Source organism: Balaenoptera physalus (genome assembly GCF_965194825.1).
Source record: "Balaenoptera physalus genome assembly, chromosome: 4".
Lineage (NCBI taxonomy): Eukaryota > Metazoa > Chordata > Mammalia > Artiodactyla > Balaenopteridae > Balaenoptera > Balaenoptera physalus.
Window position 1 is genome coordinate 114,833,114 of NC_138891.1, and position 26,489 is coordinate 114,859,602.

General features: G+C 35.7%; 1 long non-coding RNA gene across 1 annotated transcript in view; it reads left to right on the top strand.

Annotated features, from left to right (window-relative positions):
- The window catches only part of LOC309660188, a 174,004-nt gene extending 147,760 nt beyond the window's left edge, over positions 1 to 26,244 (top strand). The window contains exon 2 of the long non-coding RNA XR_014263250.1: positions 15,878 to 26,244. This is a non-coding gene — a long non-coding RNA (uncharacterized lncRNA). The remainder of the gene's footprint in view (positions 1 to 15,877) is intronic.
- The last annotated feature ends 245 nt before the right edge of the window (positions 26,245 to 26,489 follow it).

A 26,489-nucleotide genomic window follows, 5' to 3' on the forward strand; every position in this document is an offset into this window, starting at 1 on the left:
TATTAAGAGCCTCTATACTAGACATTGTGCTAAGTACTTGGGATCTTGGGATGCTCAATCGAAAGACAACCATTCACTGCCCTCAAGAGTTCACAGTTTAATCAACTGCTTTATTTTAATGCAGTATGTAAATGCTGAGAAATAGGCATTCAAAGGTGAAAAGGAACAGAAAAGAAACCTCAAATTAAAATATAGAGGTCCAGGGGGCATCAGGGGACATTCTTAGAAGATGGGACATTTGAGTTGACAACTGAAAGAAGAGTAGAACTTGAACAGGAAGATGGAGTCTCTACACCTAGGGGCAATAAGTGTGAAAGAATGAAAATTTAGAATGTATTAAGTATATTAGGAACTGCAAGTAATGCAACATGACTGGAGACAGTGGTGGTTATGGAGTACTTGAGCAAAAGATAGATCCCTCAAAGTGAAGAACTTTAAAGGATAAGCCACAGCATTTGGACTTTATCCTAAAGACTATTAGAAGCCCTAGTAGTATTTTAAGGCTAAAAATGATTAGTAATGTTTCCCTTAGTAAGGTCAGTGTCAGTCATGAGAGTAGAACTTAGAGGGAGTTACAGTTCTATGTTGGAATCTGGAAAAAAAGATGAAAGACTAAACTATGGCAGCAGTAAAGGGAATGAAGGCTGGCCCTGGGGAGAATTGTGGCAGAAACAAGGGATATTTAGGAAGCAGGATACATAGGATTTGATAACTGATTGGATACTTAGATGGGGGATAACTCGTAAAATATGAATAACAGCTTCATTTTCTGAAATAGAGAAAATACGAAAAAGAGCACCGATGATAATTTTGTTTTTAGCCATGTTGTTTTTGTTTTGTCTATAGGACATTCCAGAAAAAAGAGCAAGGAGGGTTTCAGGAGATAGCAAAGCCTGGCACAGTGAGGAAAACATGTCTGAAGAGAGGTGAATTCTTGTTCTGACAATCACACCCCTGAACCTTAGAAAAGTTACTGGCCCCTCTGAACCTCAGGTTTCTTTATCTGTAGAGAGAAATAGTGTCAGCCTCAGAGACGTGCCTCATTCTAAGACATGCCTCTCTAGTGCAGTTTGCTTCTTCTTGGAGGACATTGAGCGCATGCCAAACCATCCCAAGGTGTCCTAAAGGATGGGGTCCAGGAGGAGCTGCCCGCAATTCACAGTGTAGTTACATCTATTTAATGAACAATGTCTAATTGCTAAACTAAACTTTTCAAAATTCCAGAACATAATGGATTTTTAGATACATTCTAGTTTGGCTCCCTTTCCTATAATAATTATTCCAGGATTTTCTTGGTAACTAGCTAGGTGATCAGAAAACATCATCTACCTCAGAGCAATAAATCAAATAGCAATAAATAAGCATTTTAAATGGTAGTTTTTAAAAAGGTGCCACAGGGGAATTTCATCAGCTTTTGGGAGCTAAAGGTGACGGGAGCTCATTTTCCAGATTTACTAGATTTTAAAGTTTTAAAATGTCCCTCAAGATATCCATCAGTAATTGATTTAATAAATATGTACTGACTCTCTTCTATGTGGCAGGCACTGCTTTTGGCACCAGCTACTTGAAAGTACGCTTTGACAGTAGACAGGTAAATAAATAATAATTTCAAGTAGAAGTGAATATAAAATTCAAAACAAAATAATTTTAGGTAGTGATAAGTGTGAAGCAAATAAAACTGGGAAAAGGATAAATGTCATTTTTAAAAACGGTGGAAGATAATGGGTCTGCTTTGGTTATGGCGGTCAGGGATTATGTCTCTGACATAGGAGATGACAGTTAAATGGAGAATTAAATGATGAGAAGTCTGACACAGACAACCAGGGGTCAAGTGTTCCAAGCAGAAGGGACAGCAAGTTCAAGGCAGGATCTGGTCTATTTATTTTCAGTTAATAGAAGGAAGGCTCCTGTGTCCAGAGCTTTAGTAATCTGGGGGAAGTCTGGTGGGAGACGAGATTGGGAAGGGAGCAGGGACAAAATGTATGAGACCTTAGAGACCCTTTTAGAGAGTTGGATTTTATGTTAAATAAAATGAAAAAAAAAAAACCTTAGAAAATTTAATTTAATAAGAGAGATTTTTTTTCCTACTGGAAACTATCATTAAATCATCTTTTAGCATCATCAAAGAAAATCCATAAAGAATGTCATCTTTTTTATCTTAAAATATTTATTTTTCCCAGATTCAACTGTACGTTTGATTTTTTATAATAAAAACACGTTTTAAATATAGTAGCAAAAGTCTCCTTTCCATCTTTCCTTATATCCTCTGAAGAAAAATATAATGCATTGTGATTTGTTCAAAGTGTTCAACTCTTAAAAGTAAATTACATTTCAAACATCTTTATTTAAGAGCTAAAAAGCTAAATAAAACCATATTTTACATTGAAGAAGAAAAAAACTACAAGGAATTTATTTAAATAAACCAGCACTATAAATCTAACCCACTTATAAGCTACAAGAAACAGTTTAACTGCAAAGTAGCTGGTGAAAGTTTGTTAACTACAATTTCTTTGGGGGAGGTAGAGAGAATGAATAATATTTTGATACAAAATAATCATAAAACAAAAGATATTTAATAAAAGAAGGACTATCTTTCTGGTAGTGTTTCACCTGAATCTGTATAATGGGTACTAAAATGTCAAAAGACATTATTTTTAAAAATATTGACTGCAAATATCATGACAAAAAATAAAAATTTAAAATTATTTGTTATATTTTACAACATTTAATTATTAATGCAAATATGTGAAAATTATTACATTGAATAAGAAATTATTCAAGTGTGCCATTTTGGTTTGGGGCTTTTTTGTTTTTACTCTGAGTTAGCTATTTAAAAGGATGATACTGTACCCTTCACTTGACATTGGATGTTAGCAATATGATCATAAAGTGGATCATTTACTTTTCTAAGAGCATTTCTCAATCTCTTAAACAATTCTAAAGCATCCACAGCATTATCTTTTTTCTCTGTCATTGATTTGCCCTGAACCTTCCCCTGAAACTTCAGGCCTTTTTCTCTTGCCTACTTGACTTTTCCACTTAGATGACCAATAAGCATTTCAAACTGTAAATATCCAAACCATAACTCCTTATTCCTAGTGCCCTCCTCCCATCAAACTGCTTAATGCTGAGTCTTCGCCACTCAGAAAATATGACTATTGCCTATCCATGTGATCAGAGATTTACCAGGGATCCATCACCCTTCTCCCACTTTGTTTCATCTCTCTCATCTCCCACATTCACCCAGTGAATCCATCTACTTCTTTCCATATCTATATTAGCATCAGAGTATAAGCTATACTCATTTCTTGAATGGATTCCTACAAGCCACCTAATTGAGTCTTTTTTTTTTAACCTCACTATAAACCATTATTCATTTAGGAGCCAGAGCAATCTTTTTAATAGAAATATTGGAACTTAAAAATGTGGATTCCTTTTTATTGCAATTACAATAATTCAAAAACTCTTTGTCCTGGACCACAGAGCCCTCCATCATCTGGTTCCCGTCTCAGTACCAAGTCTCAGTCACAGTGTTTTTCTCTGTTCCTCTAACACACAAAAATAGGTGTTGATGGTCTTTGCACTAACTAGTCTGCCTGGATTTCTCTTCACTTCATTTATTTATTTTTCTCCTTGATGTTCTCCTCCTCATCATGCATGATTCACCTGAAGTACCATCTCATCTTAGAGGATTTTGCTGAACTCAGTACCCAGGCATGTTATTATCACATCACCCTGTTTAATTTTCTGCATAGTACTTGCTATCCAGATCCCACGAGTGTCTCATATATTCTCATGGGAACAAGAATTTTGTCTGTCCTATTACTGCTGTATATATTCAGTCTTAGATTAATGCCTGGCATATAGCAGAGACTCTGTGTGTGTGTGTGTGTGTGTGTGTGTGTGTGTGTGTGTGTGTGTATGATTGAATAAATGAATGACGAATGGACATTTGGATCTGATTGTATCTAGTGACATTGAAATGCCAGCTTTAATTACCTCACTGTACTTCATTTTATGGTTAAATGATTTTAAATCATCCAGTATATGCCTCTGTTATCTGATTTTTTAAATTAATATGTTTTTAAAAACCTCTTATTCAGAGGAGATTGGAGATTGCTAGGTATTCATTCAGTGATTTCTGTTTGAAAAACACTAGTCAGGAAGAGACATGCTGCAAGGCTCAGATGATATTTATATCAGTGTGTCTTTTCCCGAAAAGGGCCCAGATGCACTGCTTGTGGGGCAGCTGCTTTTGCCCTCTGTTTCTGATCCTTAATTATTTGGCTTTTTTTTCCTGCATATGTTAAATTTTTCAGACCATTTGGAACTCTCCTCTCTACTTACATGCCATCACTGAGCAATTTTTACTTTGGACTTTCCAACAGCTTGATACAAGTAAGCATCTATTAATATTGACCACCATCTGCTGCAAAGCTTTAAGTACAACTTGATGGCTAGCGTCCGAATTTTACTAAAGAAAAAGCAGCCAATAATATCAAAACACATGATAGGCATTCTCAAATATTCTGAAGTCTTTTTGATCTGTCCTCTTTCTTATTTGCATTTTCCTTTCCTGTTTAATGGTGCTCTTATTCAAGAGGAGTAAGACATCTTGCTCTTAAAACCCCATCTGGTTTCACATTCATTTTGATCAGTAATCTGACAACATTTAAGGTGGGAGACTTGAAAGTATATGAAGACTCTAACCCTCCAAACGACCTGTAAATCGCAAAAATACCTCTACAAAACCCTCAAAACATTCAGAGAATTATCACTGCCTGTTGGAAAAGGAAAAAGACAAAACTGGAGTTTGCTTAATTGGGATATATATATAATCTGAGGGTCTACAGGACATTAAATACTATTTGTAGCAGTTCATGCTATTACCTACCTCTCTCTATAGCCAACATTACAGCATTAGTGGTGTATATATTGAGTGGGAGGGGGAGACAGGAATACTACTCTTACCTTAATTTTATCTGCCCTATTTGTATGACTGAATTCTTTATTTTCCTCAGACTTGCACTGAGTTTTATTTTTAAAAGTTAACATAGATGAACAACAATCTCTTGGATTAAAAAAAGGACAATGAGGTAAAAAGGGAGTGGATGTAAGATCCACGAAGTTATAAAACAGACAAGGGAATTATAAATGTATACTGTTTTCAACATAAACAAATTCATTTGTCAGCAGGGGAAACTTGTTTTGAATGAGGAAGTTTATTTTCGCTGCATATATGCGAAGTGTGCATAATAAGTCATTTAAATCAAGGTTACACACTGTCTTTAGGCAATTATTCTCTTCTGTGTTTGTCAAATGTAAAAAACCAATTGTAAGCAGTTTTGAACTGTTGTTTTGTTGCAATTATGCACTCCTTTGACAAAGGATAATGCTTTATTTTGCAAAGAAAATGCTGCAGGGTTACTTTGTGGGATTTATAGTGTAATGGAGAGAAATAATTAACCAAACAGGTACACAGGCAAGGGGTAGATGCTAGTGTAGCATCTAGTGTAGATGCTAGTGTAGTCTGAAATGAACCAGCTCTTCTAAAGATTGATAACATGCACCTGAAGTTCTTCACAATCGCATTAGACCTGCTTGCAAACATCTAGGGCACAATATTCACCCAAGATGAAAATTTAATTATGACCTCTCCCTACCCAATGAGACTAGCTCTGGAAACAGAGGCAGGTGGTGCTATATTTTTAAATGCCACTTAGAAGGTGATGTTAAATGTTTATCTTATGTTGCATAGCACATGCTTTTGCATTAGCCAAGAGGACAACGAGGAAGGCATGATCACAACAAGAATAACACCACCAGACATACTCTGTCTGTGTTTTGCCAAGCAGAATTGTTAGGATTCCAAGTTCTTCCCATAGTTCCTCCCATTTCCTGGCAGGGAATTGGGTGAGTGGTTGGTTCTCCTTAGCAGCCTTGGTTGTTTGCTTCTGTAACCCTGTGGGATCAATTTCTTCTGCTACGTCACCACCAAGCTCTGCTGCTTTGCTGCCACTTCCCACTTTGTTGCCACTTCCCACTTTCCCACTTTGTTCCCACTTTGTTGCCCCATCTTGGGATGTTTTGCTGTCACAGTGGTGTGACCTCTTTCATTATTACTGGTAGTGATCTGTCTACCTTTGTCACTGACTGTGTTTCTCTCACTAAAACAAAAGAAGGGTCTATTTCCACCTGTGTTAGAATAATGCTTGGGCTCCCTATAATGGAAATAGAAGTTCTTGATTTTTTAAATAATATTTCAAATGTTACAGCATTTATATTTATCAATTTTTTTTCAGTTTCTCACACCTCTTGTTTTTGAGAACACTGTGTCCAGTTGCCTCAGACGTGGATAGAAAGATAAAACAAGTTTCAACCTAAAATTATTCTTCTTATTCAAAAATCAACTCATGCCCACTGAGTCTTTTCTGCTCCAGTGAATTCAGTTTTCATCTGAGACGATAAAGGAGCTTCTACCCCCTCCTTCATGATAGTCTAAACCTGGTGTCCTGGGATCTGAGAACCATGTCTAAATCTCTTTCCTATTTTCCCTCCAAACCTCCCTCCACCCCCAACTTCTTTGCAAATATAACCCTTGCCTCCACTCCGCTCCTGCAGTTACCACGGGGTATATGCAGATTCTCTTCCCTCCCTGCTCTCCAATTCTACACCTATAGTAAAGATATTTGCATTCTGATCTAGATACTATATAAATTACTCTTTAAATTACACAAATATTCACAGTGTCAATATATTTTTTAATTTTAAAATTGTTAGGAAAAGGAAGTTTTAATCTTCAAAAATATAGTCAAAATTAGTATTCAAGCTGAACAAAATCCATAGTCTATTCTTTGTGTTTTCATGTCTTCAGCATGTTATACTAAGAAGAATGGGGAAAAGCTTTGTGAACATTAACTCATTTTAACAAGATATGAAGAATCTGTAAAATTCAAAAGACCGATGCCTTTTCTGAGCATGTAGAACAGGCTGAACAAGAATAGAAATTGGAAATTTACCAGAGAATCTGAAATATTTGTATGACTTCTATGTCAGAGGACACACAGTAGCAGTACAGTGCAGGGACTGAAATTATGGATTTGGAGTTGGACATTTCTGAGACCCACTCCTGGCTTTCCTGCTTATTAGCTGTGTGACATTAATTGAGTTACTTAACGTCTCTGAATTGGACTTTTTTCACAAGTGGACTGGGGCTAGTGATAGAACTGATTGGCAGTCAGTGGGATACAGCTAGGTAAGCAGGTTAGTCAAAAGGTAGACGGATGAGAGAGAGAAAATACATAGAAGGATGGTAAAAGGAGGTCTGGAGAGAGAAACCAGGGCTTTTAGATAGCTGCCTTAGGGGTTTAGAACTTCATGCAGTAGGCATATACAATTCAACTTGGATTATATGAGCTAGTTAGTTCCACTTAATTAATTTCAGAAGAAATTATTTATTTGTTTATTAGGTTACCAACCAATTTGACAATAAACCTTCTGACATTAAAAATTAAAAGATGGGGCTTCCCTGGTGGCGCAGTTGTTGAGAATCTGCCTGCCAATGCAGGGGACACGGGTTCGAGCCCTGGTCTGGGAAGATCCCACATGCCGCGGAGCAACTGGGCCCGTGAGCCACAATTACTGAGCCTGCGCGTCTGGAGCCTGTGCTCCGCAACAAGAGAGGCCGCGATGGTGAGAGGCCCGCGCACCGCGATGAAGAGTGGCCCCCGCTTGCCACAACTAGAGAAAGCCCTCGCACAGAAACGAAGATCCAACACAGCCAAAAATATAAATAAATAAATTGATTAATTAAAAAAAAAATTAAAAGATGAGTAATAATGCCTACAATTTATTTTCAGGACACTGACATTTTATTATAGTCTATGAAATACTAATACATACAAATAAAATAAAGTATTAAAGATAGAGTAAATGAATGGAGATAGTTCTTGGTGACTCTAAATATTCTTTATTATTGTATAAATAATATATTAATAATATAATGTATTAATATATATTATGATAATATTTTCCTTAAGTCTACAGAAATATTCTGTCTCAGTTGAGTTTACAAATATATGAGAGCTGTTATTTGCCCTTAACTCAGGCAGGCCACATTCCATTTATTTACAGTATTAATTTGTGTACAGGCTCATTTTCCTAATTGACTCTCTAGGGGCAAACATGAATAGAACTTTCTCAAATATTCAGAACTTATAGAAATTAATGATATTATATTGGCCCACCCAGTATTCCAGGAAAAAAGTAACTTTTTTGCGAGAATGATTCAGATGAATGCCTTCATTTGCGCCATAATTTTTTTTTTACAGTAGCTCCTTGATGGTTTTCTATTTTAAATATAGCAGCGTTGCTCCATAATTTTTTTTTTTTTTTTTTTGGCTGTGTGTGTCTTCGTTTCTCTAGTTGCGGCAAGCGGGGGCCACTCTTCATCGCGGTGCGCGGGCCTCTCACTATCGCTGCCTCTCTTGTTGCGGAGCACAGGCTCCAGACGCGCAGGCTCAGTAGTTGTGGCTCACGGGCCCAGTTGCTCCGCGGCATGTGGGATCTTCCCAGACCAGGACTCAAACCCGTGTCCCCTGCATCGGCAGGCAGATTCTCAACCACTGCGCCACCAGGGAAGCCCCATAATTTTTAATGTATGATACATCAGTAGGATTTAAGAGGGGCAGACAGGAAACATGTGTTCTAATAGGACAGATAATCAGTTGACTATATCTGGGTGCTTTAACCTGTATTACATACCTGCTCAATACAATATATGCACATGATTGCATTTTTGAAGGTGCATTACAAATAAAAACACCATGAAATTGAAAATCAATTCATAGAATTGTTGGAAACATTCAAACGTGATATTTTAGAACAATTACTTTTTTCCTGTGTGTGTTTGTGTTTTCTCAACTATAAAGCTAACTTTTAAAAGACACACCGAGATGACTTGGGTGTTCTTTTTGTACATTGTACTTCAGGAAGTACACAGAACAGAGAAGTACACAGTGCTTATACAAATTTCACCTTATTATTTCTGTAACTCATTTCAAAGTAAATTAACTTTGATAATAATAAAATAGTTCCTTGACAATTTATACAGCGCATTTTATTATTTTTATAATTAATGTGAATTCTAAATGAATAATCAAATTCTAACAAAAAGAATACGTATGGCTCATCCTTCTGTCTTGCAGTTTATTTTCTCCGTAACACTTTGCACAGCGTCTTTTGGTTCATCGATCCCCTCTTTTCCTCTCCTTTCAGCTCACTTCTATCATATCCATGGAAATAGCTATTCTCCTTTGAGTGGCTATCTTGTCATAATTTATAAATATTTCAGGCATGTATTTAAAGAATGTTCATGAATTCTTGGGCTGAGTTTTCTAGACATGTCTCAACTCAAGCCTTGTGTAGGTTCATCTATCTCTGTGTACATTTATTTTTACACTGTATATTTATGAAATATGTTATATGTATATTATATATAAACATAGTATATGTATTTATACTATATATAAACACCCATATAGGTTGAGACAATAATGTTAGGTAAATACACATTCAGAAGTATACAATTGTCTTAGTGGATTGATACCTAAATTAATTGGAAATTATGCCTTATTATTAATGATGCATTTTGCCCCAAAGTATTTTGTCTGATATTAATATTTTTATATTAATACCATCCTTACTTGATTAATGATTACTTACTATATTTGTACGGAATTTTTACTTTCAATTTTTTTCTCCTTTATTATAATGCTTAGGTGTAAATCTATATGTAGATGTATCAATAGGTATGTGCAAATAACCTATACCCAGAGTTTGGTTATATCTATTTGTAGAAACTCTATGTTTTAATGGGTATATCTAAGTTTTTTACATTAATTGTGATACTGATATTTTTGACATTATACTGATATTTTAAAAATGTACTGTGCTTTTCCTTTAATATCTTTTTTCTGATTTTTTTACCTTCTAGTGTATTGATAGGGTTTTTAAATTCTTTTTACTTTTCTATTATCTTAGACTATATATTCATTATACTTCTTTTATTCCTGCTTACTTTAAATTTATAACTTGCCTAATTTATTTTATCAATTGTTGCCAGAATTTATTATCTCAAATTTTCTTACCTCTACTCTTTCATTATTATTTTCTATTCTACATTTTAAAATCCCCCCAAACTACTATTACCTTTATTATTTACAGTTATTATTGTTATTTATAATTGATGTCTTCTAAAAACGTAACAACACACTAATTTCCTTGCATGCTATTGCTTTTTCCAACAACTTTTCAACTCTGGGTTGTTTCCTTCTTTCTTATTAGCCTATCTTAGTATTACAGAAGTTCTTTCCGCAAGGGTTATGGATGATAAATTTTAAAAATCTGTCTGAATATGACTCTTAAACAATAGTTTGGGTGTATTATTCATGGTTGACATTTATTTTCTCTCAACTTGATAAGATATTATTCTATTGTTTTCTGATGTCAATCTTGCTAATGTGAAGTCTTCTGTACATTGAATAGTTATTCCTTTGTCTACAATTTGTCTTTTTTGTTTTTCTTGCTGCTTTCAATATTTCCTCTTTGTCTTTTAGCTTCTTCAATTTCATCATAATTTACTATGGTGGTGAGTGTTAGTGTGCTTTCTCTACCTGAAGAGCAATGGCTTTCTTCAATTACGAAAAATGCTCAACCTTTATCACTTCAAATTTTGCCTTTTCTCTCTTTCTCTAATTTCTTATTCCAAAATACCTGTAGACTTATTTTTGAGACTTCTTGTTCTGTTCTCAATATCTTTTACTTGTTCTCCTTTCTTTTTTATTTCTTTACCTTTATCATGCTAACATTATATTGGAGGATAAAAAATCTGGGGAAGGAGGAGTGAAGAAAAGATTAAAGTGAGCCAAGAAAGGAATGGGAGCAAATGCTAGATAAGGCATTACTGAGCTGTCCACAGCGTTGCAGACAAAACAGAGCTGGTGCTTAGTCACACATAATCTCTCTAGAAAGCCTTTATGAAACAATGCATTTGGAAGAGGACACTGGTGAAATGATTAAGAGAGAACAATTTACTTGATGTCTTCTTCGTGTCTCCTCTCTCTAACTGATCAAAAGTCTTCTCCCAGGGGAAGATGTTCCTTGCACATAGGCAGAGTTTCCACAGGCCCATTCAGACCATGTGCTGCTGTGATAGGCTTTCCTTTTTCATTGGTGTTGTGTGCATGTCATCTTTGGTCTATGTGGTGCGCATGACATCTTTAGCAGGTGGCAGGGATTTTTCACTATAACAGTGTAAGTCATCATTAGGGCTATTCATCCAGGAATTGAGGCAATCAACTGAGGCCTGAGTAGCAGAGAGGCCAAACTGAATGTGGGATATACATAAACTAAATCTGTAATAAGCGTGTGTTTATTTCATAAGAGTCCCATGTGTCCTAGATTTTGCAAATGTCCCCAAAGGAGGTTTTTGTATGGATTTCTGTGGTGGCCTAAGAGGTCCTAAACTAATTTTTGTGTTAATTTCTTGGCTTGGGATTACAGCATCATGATAAAAATGAAAATTCAGTTTCAATACTTAGCTTAGAAGGAGTTAGGTGTTTTGTTTTTATTTTCCATAGGTGACTTTTTTCCCCCTACTTAGGCCCTAGGAAGAAATAAAAGTTTTCCCATTAACTTTTCAGTCTTTTTCTGGTTCTCTTTTCAGAATTGGAGCAACTTTTTTGCAACTTTAGTCTTTATGTACAAAAATAATTTTTGGCTGTGATTGTCTTCTGATGGCATTCACTTATGGGTATGAAAGACTAAACTTGAGTAAAAAATATCACAGTAGCTGCAACAGTGTGAGTTTCTGCTTATTGCTCTGGCTTTAAGGTTTTCTTCTTTAGCATTGATACCTAAGGATTTACCTTTCCTTCTTTTGAGGTTGTTTATGCAATTAAACATTTTTTGATATGTTTATCCACCATTTTGGTGTGTTTGTAAAAGAAAGGGGGGTTCCTATCAGTTCAGTCCATTATTTTTCTATATGTATTTCCATATATTTCTGCTACATTTTGAAGTGCCAATCATTACTCATAATACCATTTGTTAAAAAGAAGGAAAGACAAATGATATCAGACTGTTTAAGGGAGAAGAACTAATCCAGTGGGTAAGAATGGCTGTAGGAAAGTTAATGTGGTTGGTGTATTGAGGGCAGATTATAAATGATAATGTCAGAGCTAGGTGTGGTCCAGCAGACAGAAGAGCATGTTAAGAATTGTGTTTACCCCAAGAGTAATGGGATGGCAGTAAATAAAGGAGTAAAGCAATCTTATTTTTTAAATGTAACTCTGACTTCAGTGTTAATGAAGTGGTGGTCAGAGTAGATGAATGTGGGAAACCAGTTAGAAGACCATTAAATGGCTGATAACTGATCAAACAGGGAATAATCCACTGAAAGAAGAAAGTACAATAATTATTTCCTATTGCTGGCCACATTCACAGCCAGTTGTAGCAACTGTAATAGTGACTGAGCACCCACTGCCCTCCACATTACTACAATGACTACATTTTCTACATTACTACTGCACTTACTATGTTACTACTGCCCTCCCATTGGACTTCCTGACTCCAGCCTTGTCTGCCTGAAGATGATCTACGATGCTGCAGCCAGAGCAATTGCTCTAAAATGTGAGATGGATCATAGCACTCCCTGACGGTAGACTTTTCCATGGCTTCCCACTGATCTCAAAAGTCCAAACTCTTGAGGTGCGCAAGGTGTACAAAAGGGGTGTACAAACCCTTTGCATCTGACCTTTATTTTCCTTTTCAGATTAAATGCTTTTTTATTTATTTTTATTTATTTATTTAAAAAAATTTTTTGGCCGTACCACGTGTCATGCGGGATCTTAGTTCCCCAACCTGGGATCGAATCCACACCCCCTACAGTGGAAGCTAGGAGTATTAACCACTGGACTGCCAGGCAAGTCTCTCTTCAGATTAAATTCTATCCACTCATATCAAACTCTGAGATCCAGCCAGAGTGAAGAATTTCAGTCCCGCAAACAAGCCACATCCTCTTTTACCTCTCGAACTTTAGACATGACCTTTATTCTGCCTCCGAATACCTCTGATGACATACCCTTTTGTCTACTCTAACCCCCATCACACGTGAAAACACATTTTACCTGGTAGAGGGTCGTTAACTTTCAGATCACAGGTTTTACATCACTCGTCAACTCTTCTAGAAAGAGACTAGGTCTGAGGTTGGTAGTCTCAGGTCATTACAGTTATCATTGTTTGATTCTAATTGCTTACTTACTCTTGGAAATTGCCACTAGATTCTCTCTGAGGAGGTATATTATCAATACTTTCTTGTTCTCAGTTGTATTCCCGGAACCAAGCATGGTACCTGAAGTGCCTGAAAAATACTCGTTGAGCTAATGAGGAAATGAATGACTGAATGTTTGACTGTATGAACAGATTTAGGTATTTTATGGTATCTACCCCACAACAGTATTCTGTTAAAACTCTGTCAATTAGGAACTATATAATCACAACAAATGATTTATTCACAGTTTCTCAGAGAAGCCCTCATAATTGGTGGCTGAAATATATGTGGGTTCTCACCTGATTTATTTTCTTTCCCTGATGGAACTATGGAAAGGAAAAAGAGGTATTTTTAACCGTAGGTCAATATGTAATCCCCAAAAGTATTTAAAAAATGAGAGCGAGAGATTCTCTAGACCCGGGTTTATGTTCCTGTTATTTAGTTTCATGTCTTGAGATAAATATGTTTGAGGTTTCTGCCTTATACAACTTTGGTTCTGGATCAGGTTTTAGGAGACTGTTGGTTCTACCCGGGATATATTCGTCTCCACTTGGGACCTTTGGGTGAAATTAGGGATTATTCGGTCTGAGCATTTGATCCTACTTGCTGCCTATTTCAACATTCTTTTCAGCATCTTGTTTCCTAAGTCTTGTGACATGATTCAGCTATGATAGATTCTACTGGTACTTGATATTGACATTGTTCTCCAGTGATTTTAGAAACCCCTGATGCCCTTTGGAATATCTGAAAACAAATGTAATAGCTTGTCAAGGGAATCTGACCAGACCCTGAGGTCAGATTGAGATATAATTAGGAAAAAATAAATAGATTAGCCCTAATTATCTGAATAGTTCAGTGTCCCCTGCCTATTATTCATATCTCCTTGTCTCTGTTTATTTTAGCTTTAGTCTTATGTTTTTTCTGTTAACATATTACATCTTTAAAACCTGCAGATTTTATAACTCTTTGCTTTATAGCTTTGCCTCCTTAAAAAAAAGTCTCATTTCTTATCACCATATGATAAAATGTCTTTCTTTACTCGTTTGTTTCTATAAAATTTTGTGGTAAAGATGAAAAAATGATTTCTTACTTTTATTTATGTCTCCATAATACAATTTATTTTGAAATTCTTAGTAATAAAATATGGTCCAAAAGTGTTTAGTGAGCAAAAATATTTGAAGGTTTCACAGTAATAGAAAACAGAGGGAGCATTTAAATAATATGAGTAAACTTTCTCATTAAATATGACATCATTCTGAATTAATTTCTTGATTTATTTTGATTTATACAAATTGTCCAAATATGAAATGCTTGTAGAGTTCAAGACAGATGTGAATAAATTCTGAATAATTCTTTATGTAAAGCTGCACTTTCAAAGAGAGCACTTATTATTCACTAATGTGGATGGGTTTTGATATAACTTCCGATAAACTTAATCACTCAATAGGAAAATCTATAATTTTCTTCCATATGGAAAAAGTTACTATCAACATTGTAATGTCAGTGGAAGCACTGTATCAATATAAGGACATGTCTGACACAGAGTAGGTGCTCTAAATATAGTACCTAGTTTTAATGCTTCATAATCTTTTACAGTAACAATTCATTGTAAAATTGTTTTGTGATTATATTAAGCCCTTTTGTCAATTTGTAGAATCTGTATTTTTTTATTTCAGAAAATAAAGATACTTATTAATATTTTAAATGAAAATAGAAGTTGCATCTACTAGAGAAAATCTAAATCTGTTTAAGAAAAGAAGAGGCTCCTTTATCCTCCTGCTACTCGTGATTATTACTTTAACATGGTGACATATTTCTCTTCTATTACTTTTGATGTTTAACACAATTAATATTTACTTTTTTCAAAAAAACCCCAACTGTTTTTGCACCTTTTCAGTAGATGAACTTTAGAATCAAGTGTTTCAATTTCCGACAAGGATTTTAATTGGGAAGACATTTAATTTAAAAGTTAATTTTGGGAAAAGTGATATCCTTACACTGTTGATTCTTCCCTTTCCAGGATATATCTTTCCAGTTTTTTTCAATCCTTTTTTAGGCCTATATGTTAACAGTGATAATTATTTTTTTATATAGACCTTAAACATGCTTTCTGTAGAACAAAAAATATTCTAGTTTTATTGCTGTTGGGAATGCACCACTCCCCCACCCCAAACGCATTTCCTGAATTGATTCAGATGTTTTTGTTTGTATTTGTGTTAAGCATTTTTTTATTTAGACATGTAGTTGTACTTCCTAATTCATCTTGTTTTTGTTTTTCTTGTTTGACTTAAAATCATATCATGGGAAGATGATAGTTTTATCTCAGTCTTTAAAAATTTTAGAACTCATTTATTTTTTTTAAGTTACTGATTTAAGTGGTGGTGCTAAAAGACAATATTGAAAAGTAAAAGTGGTAGCAGACATCCTTGTTTTATTTCCAAACTTCCAAGTATTAGAATTAGAAACTATGGGAAAATTAGAAACTATTAAAATATTTTAAAATATTTCTAAGTTGCTGTAGATATCTCCTTTTTTTTTTTTTTAGAGATTGGAGTTTATTTATTTATTTATTTATTTTTGGCTGTGTTGGGTCTTCGTTTCTGTGCGAGGGCTTTCTCTAGTTGCGGCAAGCGGGGGCCACTCTTCATCGCGGTGCGCGGGCCTCTCACTATCGTGGCCTCTCTTGTTGTGGAGCACAGGCTCCAGACGCGCAGGCTCAGTAGTTGTGGCTCACGGGCCCAGCCGCTCTGCGGCATGTGGGATCCTCCCAGACCAGGGCTCGAACCCGTGTCCCCTGCGTTGGCAGGCAGATTCTCACCCACTGCGCCACCAGGGAAGCCCTATCATGTTGCTTTTATTTGTAACTTACTATGATAATTTTTATTCAGGAATGGGCCGTGAATAATTACTTAAACATGTAATATGTTGGAAGATGATCATATGTTCATTTCTCCCTTCCTCATTTACTCTAAAGAATTTATATATATATATATATATGTGTGTGTGTGCATATATATGTGTGTGTGTATATATATATATATATATATTTTTTTTTTTTAATGCTGAACCTTTCTTAAATTCTTGGATAAATCAATTGGTCACAATGTGCTGTTTCTCTAATATGCTATTGAATTTGGTCTATGAATTAGTTAAAATACTTTAGATGAAAGTATTAACAAATTCAAATTGATTCAGACAAGAAAGGAAATGTATCAGCTTACAAAACAAGAAGTCCAGTAGGGCTTGCTAAAGATTGAGTTAAGAGCTCAATGCTTTTAAAAACGCAAGTTATTTTCATCTCCCTGCTGTGCCATCCTCAGTGTAGTTATAGGTACCATTTTTAATAGCCAAATTCTATTCTATTTCATAAATGAACTAGAATTTATTGAATCATTAGTTTTGTATTATCGATGAAAAAATTAATCAGTTGATCCAAGAAAGAAATGGAAAATTTTATGTGAGGCAAATTGAAGGTTATAACCCGAGAACAGACTGTCAGGTAGCTCTGAGAACTTTTCCACCCATTAGAGGTCAAAGCACAGATATAAGTTTTTGAGACAGAGGGCTGTACATTAAATGATATATTATTGACTGTTTACACAATCCAGATCTATACATACAAAGCAAGTAGTGGGTAATGGGCCATCATGGCCTCTTACAAGGTTAAGAAGAATGGTTATTTCCCAAGGAGTTATCTTGACGCTAGGAGAATGTTGCTCTTTATGGTTGAGCAGGTATTTCTGTTGAAGAGGAGGTTTGGTGGATCCATAGTACAGATACACAATGCACAGTAGAGGGAAGAGAGGAGGCCAAAAGGAAGACAAAATTTTTATGTTTAAATTTTCCTCAACTTGCCTTAGAATATAAATTTTTTTTTTTTTTTACTATTTATTTTTTTTTAACATCTTTATTGGAGTATAATTGCTTTACAATGGTGTGTTACTTTCTGCTTTATAACAAAGTGAATCAGTTATACATATACATATGTTCCCATATCTCTTCCTTCTTGCGTCTCCCTCCCTCCCACCCTCCCTATCCCACCCCTCTAGGTGGTCACAAAGCACAGAGCTGATCTCCCTGTGCTATGTGGTTGCTTCCCACTGGCTATTTTACGTTTGGTAGTGTATATATGTCCATGCCACTCTCTCATTTTGTCCCAACTTACCCTTCCCCCTCCCCATATCCTCAAGTCCATTCTCTAGTAGGTCTGTGTCTTTATTCCCGTCTTGCCCCTAGGTTCTTCATGACCTTTTTTTTTTTTTTTCTTAGATTCCATATATATGTGTTAGCATACTGTATTTGTTTTTCTCTTTCTGACTTACTTCACTCTGTATGACAGACTCTAAGTCCATCCACCTCACTACAAATAACTCAATTTCATTTCTTTTTATGGCTGAGTAATATAAATTTTTATTTCATCAGTATTATGTATTTAGATTGTTCAAATAATTTATACTTATGAATGACACTGAGAAAAATGCAGACTGGTCTTCTCTGCAGTGTATATTTTTTTCTTTAAGTTTATCTCAGAGAAGTGGAAGTACATCCTCTCAGCAGCTGCTGTGTATGAGAACACCTGTCTTGCTGCTTGCTCTCACATCACCATCGCCAGCATTGTGTTATTAAAAAGGAAAAGCACAACGAAATCTGCAGTTATAAGAATATGTATATCTGGATGCTAATTAGATAATTTCCACTCGTATGACATCGTGTCCATTCTGCATAATTTTATCCCATAGTAGTTATAGTGTTTCAGAAAATTCATCTGTTTTCATTGTTTCAGGATAAAATTTTTAGTGATCTGAGACGATTGAACTAATTTTTTGGTGATTCACATTCTTGCAGTTCAATTCCCCTTAAATTCTTTTGTTATAAGGACACAAAATATTTAATGTAAAAGAATGGGTAGCCCTTCCCACCTCTTAGACAATGAATAGGAATTTCATGTGTAAAGGCCCATATAGGAAGAAATGGAGTAAAAGTGCCATAGGCTAGAGGAAGGAGCAGAGCGTTCAGTTAGTTTGATGGCAGACACAAAGAGTGGAAAAGTACATAAAGTCTGAGGATGGCAGAGAAAAACAAGGGGGAAGCTAAGAGGTATTTCTAGGGATTAGGATTCCTTCACGGTATTTGACAAGGAAAGGATTTGATGCATGCTGACGTTATTTTTGATTGCATGGATTGTGTTTTATGGTCCACAGCACCTCTATGAGACTGAACCACACCATTTTTTAAGCTTCTCACACACATTTTGATTGTGCCCAGCATGGCCATTATTAAATCCAAGATAACAAGTCCATTTTTGCCAGCATTTTAATATTTACTCTTCACTCCTCAGTTGTTCCTCATTTCTTATCTACCGTAGGGATGCTTCCTTCAAACTCCCCATCAGGCAGGACAATGAAACATCTGTGGAGCACCAACCACGTGCAAGCCCTCGTGCTGGTGTTGCGATGGGGTCTATGAGGAATGTACTTAAGAGCACTCAGCGGAGACAGACCCACAGCTGTAGAAAGCGTGGCTATTTGCCCAGCTCGAATCTATTCCCCACTTTCTCTTTCATAACCAAACCTTGATTTGTTCAGATGTTGGTGACAAACTACTCATCCCGTTACATTTTTGGAGAAACTGGATCCATCCTCAGTTCAAATGCTGTTTCATGATCTTTAAAATATCATGATTAAAAAAAAAAATCATGATGTAAAAATAAATCGACACATACGGGCCGTTCTCCTGGTTATTGAAATCCTAGCTGTTCAGACTTAGGGAAAGGACCACACTTCCTGAGTGAAGGAGAGGCTCCCTTCCATTAGATGTTAGTAAGGAAGCATATTTTCATGTGCTGCTGAGAGCCTTTCTATGATCCCAAGGGAAACGCCTTAAGATGAAGCCAACAATATGCAGTCAAATGCTCTTCCCCTGAGCTATACCCCGGAAGCCAACAATGTGAACAGCAGAGCAGAGGGATGGAGAGAACTGAGTTCCTGATGATATCATTAAGCTACTGAATCAACAATCCATGACATCTACCTTCTTCTTGACTTCCTGTTATGGGAGCTAATAACTTTGAAGACATTTTTAGTTGGGCTATCTGTTAGTTACAGTTGAAAGCATCCCAACTGATATAACAGTTAGTAATTTAATCAGAAAGTTTTGATAATTATTACAGTATTTTCACTTGGAAGCCTTTATTTACTGCTATTTCAATATGTACTTTCTGGTGTGCATAATGTTTAGTGCACAGGGTAATATTAGTTTTCTTCCCAGACATGCTTGCATATGTATTAGTAACAGATACTTTTTTGCAAAACTACCAACATCTTCCACTCCTCTCCTTTTCCTCTACTTAAATGTTATGGTTTGAAAGTAAAATAAAACGTAAATGTTAACGTGAACGGGTTTGAAAGACTGTACTCTCTTCTATCTTAATGAAATTTGACTATAATATAGACTTTTTTTTTATAAAGATCTTTCCAACATGCAACAGCTATGTTTTTTGTTTGTTTGTTTTTGTTTTGTTTTTTAAATTAATTAATTTTTTTGGCTGTGTTGGGTCTTCGTTTCTGTGCGAGGGCTTTCTCTAGTTGGGGCAAGCGGGGGCCACTCTTCATCTCGGTGCGCGGGCCTCTCACTGTCACGGCCTCTCTTGTTGCGGAGCACAGGCTCCAGACGCGCAGGCTCAGTAGTTGTGGCTCACGGGCCTAGTTTCTCCGCGGCATGTGGGATCTTCCCAGACCAGGGCTCGAACCCGTGTCCCCTGCATTGGTAGGCAGACTCTCAACCACTGTGCCACCAGGGAAGCTCAATATAGACTTTTGATAAATTGAAACTCTCTGATATTTTGCAATGTATTAATGATTTTTTTAATAGTCAGTTAATTTGTTGGAAAATTAACTTGGGGGAAAAATTTATTTTAATGTATGTGTAACTGCTTTGAATTTATAAAATCTAAGGGTTTGAGAGAACACATTTGAATTTTTAATTACTGTTAATAGCATGATAATCAGTGATTTTAAAATTATCAGGCTTCTCAATATCCCCTGTTGTTAATTTTTACTATAAAATATGAAAAAAGAGAACTCTGATAAGGTCAAATTGATTAAGTCACCAATAAGGAAAGACTGAGTAAATGTTTCATATTTTGCAAAATAAAATTCAAAATTACAAAATGCCTTGGCCTGAACATTTTATTTTGTAAAATGTAAAACATTCTTTGCTCGGTTGTTCCTTTTATGCAGTAGATAAATCATGTGGAGAGCCAAATAAAACCTTCAAATATGTAAAAACGGACATTAGAACACGTAGTTTCCTTTTCATGACCTTGCGTTTCCACCCAGGAAGTATTCAGCTTGATGCTCCTCCAGTAGAAATTTGCATTCGGGAATGAAGGCAAATGGGCCAGAGTTTAGGCAGGACTCTATATCAGAGCAGGGATTGTATTTAGAGAGTAAGTACCTGGTAAGGTTATCTGATAATAAACTTGGATTTTAGGTGAGCAACCTCTAAATCTTATTCTTTGCTAGAGCATGAAAAAGACACACATGGTGAAGAGATTAGTTTCACACACTCAAAGGGCCATCTGGAAGGAAAACAGAAGATAATAATACGCAGATTCATGTGACAAACAAAAACTATATTTCTGGATTACAGTACAATGAGCAATCAAAGATGATTCTGAGGTATCTAGTCTGGGTGATGGGCTAAATCATCACAGCATAATCAGATAGAAGTAGATGAAAAGATAGTTTTTAAAAAGGAAGAAGGAAGATGTTATTTGTGGGGTTTTCAACATCCTCATGAAAACCATTACTTCATATATTTTGTACATTTGTGTGTGTTTGGGTGGGTTGCTCAGGTGGAAAATTTAGGGCCCATGGCTTATCTCTCGTGTTCACTACTCTATGCCCGGTGCCTAGAAAAGTGCATGGGACAGAGTAAATACTCCATATACTTGGATGTGTGAATAAATATAATATAAAAGTAGTATATGTGATGATGTCAGATCTTTTTCTGTTATAATACCTATTATGGATGACATTCACAAGGGCACTACCTTGCTGTGGATATATGCATATATTGTCATTCAAAAAATATGTTCAGGAAAGTAAAACACTACAATAATGTGTGATCACAGGAATCATTAACAGCACAGTGTCTTGGCAAAGATAAGAGAGTCTTCCAGTTATGTGTAAATATCTAGTGCTCCTTGTAACCCTATTTTATTCAATAAAAAATGTATATGATGTTTTATAAAAAGAACTTTAAATTCATTCGATTTTACTTAAAAGTAATTTGCATAGTTGATTATTAGTAGACATGATTTTCTGCACACTTCACAGTCTCAGAATGTTGCAGCTGAGCTATACATTTGCATAATATGTATAACAGTGCGGCTTAGTTTTCCTTTCTCAAATGTGAGCTCTAGACCCATGAATTGCATTTGAATTAGTGGGATTCATGATTTTATGTTAGTGCCTGACAATGACTTGGTTTAATAATCTTTACCTCAAGAGCTGATGGTTCTCAAATTATAATCCAAATGTTTTGACCTTACCATCACTGCAAATATGTATGAAATGTAAGGAAAATTTAGCCCTCAATTTTCTGATTCATTTACTCATCAAACTATCTTATTAAAGCCACTTCATATTCAGGAAACTTCTTAGCAAATTATTTCCAGCTTATTTCATAGTCCCAGGAAGTTGACACTTATTAACCCAAGCTAAATCCCCGTAGATTCTCCTCTGTGTATAATTCAGAGCTCACGCAGATTTTACGTTGCTACAATTAAAGGGGTGGTGGATCTTCAAATCCTCCCTGAAACATTTATTGTAAGCAACTCAAACCAAATTTCTACTAGCTATTCACTCCCAATCTCCCACCCCGTCCACACATTTAAAGGAATAATTTTCAATCTCTTGCTGTTTCTGGAACTGTGTTCCCTAATATTTATCTGAATTTTACCACTGTATATGGTTTCTTTAAAACCCAGTATACTCTATTTTTTAATATTCTTTTGTTATTGGTGATGTTTCCTCTTTTCCTTACAAAACAGTATAGCTCTCCTCTTTTTATTTTTATTTTTTCTTAAAAAGAGACTCTAGGCCTTGATTTGTCCAATATAGATAAAAAATCATAACAATTTCAATGAGATCCAAAAAAAAGGGCACCTGTACACACAAAGGAATTTGATTTAACCAGTGCCAGGGGAAAAAAAATAAAGGCCACTTGACAACATGTTAAATCCAGATTGAAAATCATATGACCAAAATAATTGAAAGAAAATGAAAGACATATTCTGGGTCATTGGACTAAGGTGACCTGGAAAGAAGTGGAGGTATAAATTTGTGTACAGAGATGTGAAAGCATAATTTTATGAAGTGGAAATCTATAGGATTTTTATGTAAATTCTGTAGGAAATATGAGGAGAGGGATGAAATGAGACAACCACAGTCAACTCTCAATTTACCAGAGTATTATGGGGGGTGAGGTTGTGGTTTGCCTGAAATCAATTGTAAATAGACCAGCTAAGCTCTCGGCATATACTGGCTAACCAGTAGTGTTATAAACTGCCAGCAATAAAAATGACAGAACATGCCTTCTTGAAATATTTTGGAGATATGGCAATTTTAGACAAAAACAAAAGAGTGAAATGTTGAATAAGAGAAATTCAGTTGTGTTTTGTAATAGAGTAATCCTATTTTTAATCATATGCCAGAGAACACAGTCTGGGGTTTGGACTATGGGGTTGTCCATAAAGGCACAGAGTCTGAGATTCCTTTGCCAGTGGAAGTAGGATGATAGGTTCTTTTTCTCTCCATAGATCTACTCAGTTTGGCTCTTGCCTTACTTTTATTGAGGTGTAATTACATATGATAAATGCACAGATCTTAAAAGTACAGTTTATAAATTTTGACAAATGAATATCCCCATTTAATCTACACTCCCATCAAAATATAGAACATTTCTATCATTCTAGAATATTCTCTCAAACTCACTTCCTATAAATCCCCTACTCTGCTCCCCCATTCAAATTTAATTACTGTTCTTATTTCTATGTCTATTGACTTACTTTGCCTTTTTCTGAACTTCATATAAATGGAAGTATACAGCATTCCATTCCATTCCAAGACAGACAGCTTATGTTGTCTGTCTACTTTTGCTCAGCGTAATCTGATGAGGTTCATCCAGGTATACCAATTGTTCACTCCTTTTTTTTGCCGAGTAGTAGTCTATTATATGACTATACCATAATAGTTTATCCATTCTCCTGCTAATGGGCATTGGATTATTTCCAGTTTGTTGTTACTACTATGAACATCTACGTGCATGCCTTCTTTGAGAGTTCTTACCTTTTAAGATTAAAAAAATAAAAAGTCCCTTTTGTAATAGGTTGAACAATGGCCTCACAAAGATAGCAAGTACTAATCACTGGAACTTCCAAGTGTTACATTATTTGGAAAAAGGGTCTTTGCAAATGTAACTACATTAAAAATTTTGAGATGAGAAGATTCCCCTGTATTACCCCAGTGGGACCTAAATACAGTTACATATAACTTGTAAGAGAAAAACAAAGGGAATTTTAAGGGATACAGAGAAGAGGAGGTGGCAATATATGTCCACGGAGGCAGAGACTGGAGTGATGATGGCCACAGCTAAGGAACGCCTGGAACCACCAGCAGCTGGGAGGTAAATAACAGATTCTCCCATAGAGCTCTGTGAGGGAGAGTAGCCCTGTTAGATTTAGGATTTCTAGCCTGCAGAACTGTGGAAGAATATATTTCTGTTATTTGAAGCCATCAAGTTTGTGGTAATTTGTTATAGCAGCCATGGGAAACTCATATACACTTCCTGGTCTTTCCTGCCTTGCTGGCTTTTGATTTGAAATTGGGGATATTGTTTGAGGAAAGAGCTATGCCTTTTCATACACATTCTCAACCTTAACTTTTGAATTTCATTCCTGGATAACGAAAATTAATTATACTGATACTAAATATACTTAGAAAACTTGAGTTACCACATCACTTGTTTTTATAAGGAGGAAAAAAGTCTTGTCATAGTGCAAATTTTTCTTAACTCTACAGGCAGAATTAGATCATCCCAAGATCTAGAGAGAAAATGCTGGGATAAAAACATTACTGCAACACACTGAGGTAAAAGAAAATTTTTGGTAGAGACTCTTGTTCTCAGTAACCTGATATCCGTGTTCTTCTACAACACACACCTTTTTTTTTTTAAATTTTTTTTAAACGTTTCTTTAATTAATTAATTAATTTTATATTTTATTTTTGGCTATGTTGGGTCTTCATTTCTGTGCGAGGGCTTTCTCCAGTTGCGGCAAGCGGGGGCCACTCTTCATCGCTGTGCGCAGGCCTCTCACTATCGCGGCCTCTCTTGTTGCGGAGCACAGGCTCCAGACGCGCAGGCTCAGTAGTTGTGGCTCACGGGCCTAGTTGCTCCGCGGCATGTGGGATCTTCCCAGACCTGGGCTCGAACCTGTGTCCCCTGCATTGGCAGGCGGATTCTTAACCACTGCGCCACCAGGGAAGCCCCCACACACCATTTTACTTAAGCAACTATTACCTTCTGACTTCTCACCAAAATACTTCTATTAGGTTTATTGGGAGACTCTGCAGAATGGCCACAGGTCTTTAATTTTATCATTAAACTCAATTCAACAGCCCATAATTAAGCACATAGCGTCTAATATACGTGCATCTGAGTAGTGAAAAAGGTTGGTGTACAGATCAGAGAGATCCAGTGCCTAATCTCAAGTTGTTACCACTCAATAGTAAATGGATTTGTTATATAAATGGTACAGCTAGAAATACATATATATCAGATAACATTTTTACAAATGAAAAAAATTCTTCATCAAACATTATTAACAGTAATAAAAATGCTTTTTTAAAAGCTGTGTATTTCTATGATTTAGATTCAGGGAAAAAATGCTGTGTTAGTCTACTTGGGCTGACATAGTAAAATGCCAGATAATGGAGGCTTAAAAAACCAAAATTTATTTTCTCAAAGTTCTAGAGACTAGAAGTTCATTGACATGCCCGCAGGGCTGGGGTTTGATAAGTACTCTCTCCTTGGGTTGCAGACAGCCAACTTCTTGCTGTGTCCTCACATGGTAGAGAGAGAGGGAGAGATCTCTTTTTCTTTCTCTTCTTATAAGGCCGTGGTCCTATTGGGTTAGGTCTCCACCCTATGACCTCATTTAACTTTAAATTACTTCCTAAAGACCCAATCTCCAGACAAAGTCACATTGGGGGTTAGGGTTTCAACATATGAATTTGGTAGTAGGGGGAGCACAATTCAGTCCATAGTACAAGCTACAATATTCTCTAACTTGAAAAACATATACATACACACACACAAACAAACACTCAGACTTCCCTCATGACTCCTAATACTTACGTCTCTTCAGGACTAAGCTCCTTCAAGTTCTACTTGTCATCATGCAATGTCTTCATTTCCTCTCCTCCCATCAACAGGAGGAGGCTGAAATCAGGCTTCCTATCTCACTACTCCAGTGATACTTTTAGGCAAATGACATCACTGATCTACTTACCAAATTCAATTGTCATTTTAAAAAAATCCTCTTTTTGTTGTCCTACTACTACATTTGACACTGCTGCCTTTTTCAACTCGAAAGATTCTTCCTTTGGCTTCCATGAAATCATTGAGGTTAGAATAATTAACTAGTCTATTATTTGTCCATAATATGAACTCAGAAAATGTTTGTATAAAAGAATTGGTAAATTATTTTCCTAATTGTATTAGTTTATAGCTTCTATACATAGTATGGCATATTTCCAAGTATGAGCATATAATAAAATTCATGTACACATTAGTATATAGAAGAGATCATTTGATAATTTCAAGTTACTTTGTTATTTTTCTCCTAACTATACTTACAAAAATATTTTCTGTAAGCCAGTAGTACCCCAATTATATACAACACAATTATTTCCTATATCATCTCTTCAAGAATGAGATTTTAGAGACAATGTTTACTAAACTTATGTTATAAATTAATGATTTTTAACAAAATCACCGCTATGTTTTATGCAGGGTAAAAAGGTTGGCAACACTTCACATTTAATCTCTTATTATTTGCAAAGTTATATTTCTGTTAAAATCATGAAGGTTTATT